A 6,804-nucleotide genomic window follows, 5' to 3' on the forward strand; every position below is an offset into this window, starting at 1 on the left:
TGTAGGCAGGATAAACACAAAGAAAAGAACATCAAAGCAATCATAGTCACATTACTTAAAACTAGCAATGAAAAGAAAATCCTGAAAACAGCCAAGATGAAAAGAACTATTATATTCAATAACAAAGATAAGAAATATCACTGATTTCCCACCCTTAAAAACAATGCAAGCCATAAAACAAAGACAATGGAATGACGTCCTTAATATGTTGAATTAAATGACAGAAACGAAAAACAAAAACCTGTCAACAAAGAGTCTATATTCGGGGCGCCTGGGTGGCTCAGTCGTTAAGTGTCTGCCTTCAGCTCAGGTCATGATTCCAGGGTCCTGGGACCGAGCCCCGCATTGGGCTCCCTGCTCAGCGGGAAGCCTGCTTCTCCCTCTCCCACTCCCCCTGCTGGTGTTCCCTCTCTCGCTGTGTCTCTCTCTGTCAAATAAATAAATAAATAAATCTTAAAAAAAAAAAAAGTCTATATTCAGTGAAAATTATCCTTAGAAAATGAATGTGAAATAAAAATTTTTTTCAGACAAACAAAAGGAGATAGAATTTGTCACCAGCAGACTTGCACCATAAGAAATATTATAAGTTCTTTTTCAGGCTGAAGAAAAATGATACCAGGTAGAAACTCAGATCTACACAAGGAATGAAGAATACCAGAAAATTTAAATATGTGAGTAAAGATAAGAGAATTTGTATTTTTGTTTTTAATTTTAAGTTATCCAGACTCAGCCTGCCTTTCAGAATCTAGACTCAAGATCCAAAGAATTATATGGATTTTCAGAAATTATCTTGCCTCTGTAGCAAGTACGCAAAACACTAACGTCTATTAGTTATGAACAGAAAACATGCAGTTAATTGTCATAGTAATCTTTATGTATATAAATATTTAATATTTATTTATTTATATATTTATTTAAATATATAGATATCTATTAAAAACATTACAAATATACCAACTCGTCTATTTTGTAGATGAGCCACACAAGGAAGGCTTTGAGATTTTTGTGACTTTCTCAAGGCATGACACAAAAGCCTTGGTGCCCTAACTACAACATCTTTTGCCTTTCCGTGGCTAAGGGGATCCCATCACAGCCCTGCCACTTACTAGCAGTGTGATTTGAGCAAGTGATTAAATGTCTCCAAGCCTCAGTTTCTTCTCATAAGATGGACATAATAAAATGCCTACCTCCTTGAGTTGCTGAGATTATCACATAAGATACTATGGGAGTCAGGATGCCTTTGTTCATAAGAGGCCAACTCAAATTATCTTACATGTGAAGAATATTTATTGTCTCATGGAACTGGGAAGTTTGGATGTCTGGATGGTTTCAGGCACTGCTGGATCCAGGGTCTCAATGTCATCAAGAATCTCTGTCTCTCATCTCAGCTTTCTTTGGTTCTGGCATCATCCTCAAGTAGGCTCACTCAAGGTAGTGGCAGAGATAACCTCCAGTAGCTCCAGGCTCATATCCCACTTACATAGCAGAGCCAAAGGAAAGCAGTTTTCTTTCCCAGTAGTCTTAGCAACTATTCACTCCCCTGCCCGCCTGTGAACTAATATGTGACTCTGATTGGTTGGTTCTGGGTTGTATATCCTCTTCTGGAACAAGGCCATGGAAGAAGGGTGGTTTCCTAAAGGTAAACTGGGATGCTGTTGTCAAAAGATGGTGTCGCAGATGCTGAGCTACCAAAACCAAGAGACGTTTATGACACTTCTATAAAGCACTGGACAGTAAGAGCTATCAAATACAGCCTTACCCAAGTATGGATTTGTATGTACTAACTTGATCCTTACAGCCGTATCGGGGGGTGGGGGGGAAACTCCTGTAAGCCCCAACCTCATGGAAGACCCAGCTTTACAATGGTTTCCCAGTCCTGGCTCCCAGCTTTGCATGACCCAAATGGTGTCTCCTGTCCCCAGGCTCCCCCTGGAGATGTGGCACTACACTGTCAGCTCTGGGCTTTCTTTCCTTCTTTGTTTTTGGCCTCCGCCAATTGCCCCCAATTTCCCTAGAGTCTTTGTTATGCATTAACAACAATTATTCTTTAAAAAAAAAAAGATGTATTTTCAAGAGAGAGAGCATGAGCGGGAGGGGTAGAGGGAGAGGGAGGGAGAGAGAGAATCCCAAGTGGACTCCCCGCTGAGCTCGGAGCCTGATGCAGGGCTTGATCTCAGGGTGGTGAGATCACGACCTGAGCCAAAATCAAGAGTCGGGCACTCAACTGACTGAGCGCAGGTGCCCCAATAATTATTCTTTTCAGCATCTCTGTTTCACAGCAGGGTGGTTTTCAGGTCATCTCCCCATTTTACAGAGGCAGAAACTGAGGCCTAGAGGTTAAAAGCCTTACCCCACACCACACAGCTAGTAAGTGGCAGAACCGGTGTTCAGCCCCAGAGCCTGTTTTCTAACGAGCAATGTGAATGGTGGCTGGTGGACGAGGTCCCATGCCTGGTGTGCCGCAGAGTCTTATCCAGACCCAGGGATCCCAGCTCTCCTGCCTAGTCCCTGGAGTCCTCAAGTAACTTTCTGATAATCACGAAGCCCAGAGGAAAGGGAAGCTCAGTGTCCATGTAAGACACCTCGCAAGCAAGATGCTGTGAATGTTTTCAGTCCAGATGAGGGGAGAGGGGTAGCTGGGGACAGGACCCAGCAAATGGAACGTGGGGGTGCTCTTATTAATTTCCTATGGCTGCCATAACAAATCCTTGGTGTTCCTTGACCCGTAGCTGCATATAACGCCCCTCTCTGCCTCCGTCTTCACCCGGCCTGGCCCTCTGTATGTCTCTGTGTGTTCTTCTCTGTCTATCTAATGTCCTTCTGCCTCGCTCTTACAAGGACACCTGTCATTGGATTTAGGGCCCACCCAGGTAATCCGGGATGATTTCCTCTTCAGATCCTTCAGTTAATTACATCTACAAAGACCCCTTTTCCAGGTGTATCACATTGACCTGCTCCAGGGGTTAGGATGCAGTCACCTCTCTTTTGGGAGGGGGCACTGTTCAACCCACTGAAGTGGAAAAGCAGCCCGACTCTTCTTGGGCTCTGAGCCTCAGGCCTGGGTGAGGGGGCGAGCTGCAGCGGGTTCACGACGGTGCCTCTTTTATTGTTTCATATTTTTCTCTTTTGTTTTGAGGTTTTCTGCCCTCTTTTCTGGAAGGTGCACGATGCTCGGCTCTGTGGTTATTTTCGCCTAACAGCTGTGTTTCCGGTGAGCAGCTGGGGGATGCTTCTGACTCAGCAAAACGGGAGCAGTAACCGCCAAGAAGCCGTTCGAGCAAGGCTCGAAATAAAGCAGCAGTTTCTTCCCGTCCCCTCGTCCTTTCACTTCCCCACCCGTGGGCACCTTTTGAAAGTCTCGCAAAGCGCTTGTCAAAAACCACTTGGAGCCGCTGGCGCAAGGCCTGGCTGAAGGTGGCCCTGAGCTCGGGCTCTCTCGGAACACAGAGAGATCCCGGAAAGGACGGGGCCAGAGCTGCCCGGCTTTGTGCTGGGGACGCCCCGCCCCAGATGCCCCCGCCGCTCCCCCGCTCCCCGCGCGCCTGGTGCCTTACAGCGTTCCCACAGGTCTGAGCAGTGAAAGCAGAGGCGGGCGGGGGTGGTTGCAAGTTTTGCCTTCAGCAGACCAGGGGCTCTGCGTTCTGCAGCTCAGTCCGTTTCTCAAAGCGGGTGATTTCACCCCGGGGGTCTGGGAGGCCAGCCCCACACTGCAGAGAGAGGCGCTGCGGGTGCTGCCCGCGAAGCAGGAAGGGAACGGCCCGGAAAGGAACCCGCAGCCCGGAGAGGCCAGCTCTGGGCGTGCTGGGGCCTGCAGGAGGCTCCCGGGAGAGCAAGACGGCCGCGCTCGGAGCCTCGCTGCTGCGGTTCCGAGAAACAAGCGAACCCGTAAATTTAGCTCCGTCTTAGGCGTCCTCCACAGCTGCGTACTGACCCAACAGAAAGAGGCCCCCGCGTCAACCCTGGCTGCTCGGCTTTTTGGCCTGGGGAGGTCTGCCAGCTCCGCCTGTGCAGGGGACTGTTCTCGGAGGTCACTGGCCCAGCCGCCTGGGGTGCTCGGGGAGACACTGCACCCAAGGAGCTCGAGCGCCAGGCGTGAGCTGCTTTTCTGCCATCTTGAAACAAAATGGCACAGGGACAAGTGTCCGCGGGGCCTCGGCTCCTGGAACCTCTGATGTGTTCCTCTGGAAGCCAGAGCGCCGCGGGCCTGAGGGATGCGTGGCTGCTCGGGGGCCAGCCTCTAGTTCCCAGAGCCATTCCTTTAATAGCACCATTTGTGGAAATAAAGAACTCGCTGACTGGCTTTGCGAGTTAAGAGACCAGAACAAAGAGCTGAGGAGGTTTCCTGCACTCACCAGGGGACAGGGCTTTCTGGGGGAAGGGCGGGCCAGCGGTGGACTTCGGGGTCACCCAGGTCTGGGTTCAGGTCCTAGCTCCACCTCCTAAGGCCAGGATGCCTCCGGGCACGATGAGCTGTTAATGTACCTGGAAGTGAGGTGCTGGCCAAGACGCTGAGCCTCTCTGAGCCTCTGCAATAATGCTATAAGGTCATGAGGATCAAAGGACATTGTGTACTGAACACGCCACGAGGGATAGAGTCACTGTTCCACCCGGCAGGCCTGTTCCCATCCCTCTCTCCCTCTCGCCTGATCTTCTTCAATAAGATTTGGGGATCGCCTTACCCTCAAACTCTTCAGATGCATAGGTAGCTCAGGCCGTCACGAGAGTCCCACACGTCTCTGGCCACAGTTCCTGGATGGGCAAGGGACCCAACCATGCTGGGACAGCCAGAGTCAAGTTCAGGGATGTTGAGGAAACTATTGGAATGGAGAAAATTTTTCTGCTGGGTTTCTAAGTGGTCAAGTTTTAGACATGATGTTGCCGGTGGCTCTCTTAATGTACAGGAGGGAGGGATCTGCCTGAGAATGAAGCCAACAAAGAGGAAAAAAATATGGAGTGATTGTCCTGACCATTTAAGCCCTTTGATCCAACCATGCCTGAAGCCATCACCCCTTGAACTTCCCCGTTACATGAGCCGGTACAGTCCCTTTTTGGTTTAAGTTCGTCTGAGTTAGGTTTCTGTCTCTTGCAACCAGACAAGTCCCAAATCATTGACAGGTCAATAAGTATCTTTTTGGATCTGAATTTACCTGTGGCCTAATCCGGAACCAGGAAACACGCAGATGACTGCTGAGCGCCACCTCCAGTAGTGAGAGTCGTGAAGAGTCTCTGTTCTGGCACACTGATTTCCTTCGGGCCCCTTTTGCAGACGGGGAAGCAAAATAGTGAGATGGAAAAAAAAGGGGGGGAGCATTTAAAGTAAAACAGATTGGACTCAAATCTCTATTGCTTCTTAGCTCTGAGGCCTTGGGCAAGTAACAGATTCCCTGTGATCCTGTTTCCTCATCTGTGCAATGGCATAGTAATACCACCTTTGAGTCCCAGGATATATGGGTACTCGATCCTAAAGCCAAAGCATGAAAATGCATGCAAATCCCTTATACTTCCTTTCCCCGAAGGAATGGCATCACCATCAGTCTCCGAAAGTTGTGATGGCACACTTTTTCCCCTCGCTGCACTGATCCCACTCCTACAGTTGAACACCAGGTGAGGCGAGACTCTTGGGCCTTGGAACCCTATTATATAAAAAAATATGCATGTTAAACCTAGAACAATGGTTCTCAGCCCTCTAAAGGCCTCCAACATCCTTCACTGCGCAGCCCCCCATGATGAGTGACAATCTCTCCAGACTGTCAACAGCGCCGAGGCTGAGAAACCCCACTCTGGAGTCACGCATGGTGCCGAGAGAGCTACTCATTCTAGGACAGGCTCCCTGGCTTGGAGATGGCCAGAACACAGATCCCTACGTCCCATTTCTGTGCTTCCTGTGTGGCAAGTCCCCTAGGGATGTGACAGGTGGCATTGTCCACACCCTTTCAATGAATGCATTTCTTCCCTTTCTTTTTGGCCAACTGTGTGTTGTTGAGTTTGTGTAAGTTAAATGCATGCAGGATACGCTAGCTGTGCTTCCGCCTCATGGAGTCACTGTGAGCACCGGAGAAGGTCCTGGATGGAACATGCTTCGCTTGTTGTCTTTATTATTTCCACACGTAGCACAAGTCTTGTGCATAGTAAATGCTCCACATGGCTTTGCTGAATCATCTTAAATTCACAGCGAGGACTCAGGGCCCTGCGAGAGAGAGGTGACAGGTCCCAAAGAATCTTGACACACGGTTCTTGTCTGACCTTCCAGCTCAGACGAGACCTCCTACCACCACCTGCTTCCTAGCTGTCACCCCTCTTTGCTTCTCACAGCCCTTGGCCCCAACCACATGGAGCACGGGATCAGGTGCTTGAACACCACACTCTGGCTGCTGGCCTCAGCTCCTGCACTTGACCCTGATCCGTCATTTTACCTCTTGGAGACTTGGTGTCCTTCCAGTAAAACAGGGATCCTAACCCACACCTCTGTGTGAGGTTGTCCGTGGGGGCTCATGCTGACAGTAAGCCTCACCCCGGACTTAGATGCGGGCACCCCAGGCCTCAGAGTCAGCCTGTGGGCGTGTTTCATTTGGCCCACTTTTTTTTTCTTGAATATTTGAGTTAATTTTCCTAGTTTGGTTTGTTTTTTTTTTTTTAACTGAAGTACAATTCACATAATATAAACTTAACCATTTTACGGTGGACAGTTCACTGGCATTTAGTACATTCACGGTCTTGTGCAACTGCCACCTCTATCGAGTTCCAGAACATTCTCATCACCCCCAAAAGGAAGCCCTGGACCCGTTATTCACTCATCCCAGCTCC

General features: G+C 49.2%; 1 long non-coding RNA gene across 1 annotated transcript; it reads left to right on the forward strand.

The window, feature by feature from the left end:
- The first annotated feature begins 600 nt into the window (after window positions 1–600).
- LOC118550657 (uncharacterized) lies at window positions 601–5,862 on the forward strand. Its single transcript, XR_004924682.2, has 3 exons — window positions 601–671; window positions 1,640–1,733; window positions 3,137–5,862. It is a non-coding gene; the product is annotated as an uncharacterized LOC118550657 (long non-coding RNA).
- Window positions 5,863–6,804: the final 942 nt, after the last annotated feature.

Source organism: Halichoerus grypus, chromosome 13 (assembly GCF_964656455.1).
Source record: "Halichoerus grypus chromosome 13, mHalGry1.hap1.1, whole genome shotgun sequence".
NCBI lineage: Eukaryota > Metazoa > Chordata > Mammalia > Carnivora > Phocidae > Halichoerus > Halichoerus grypus.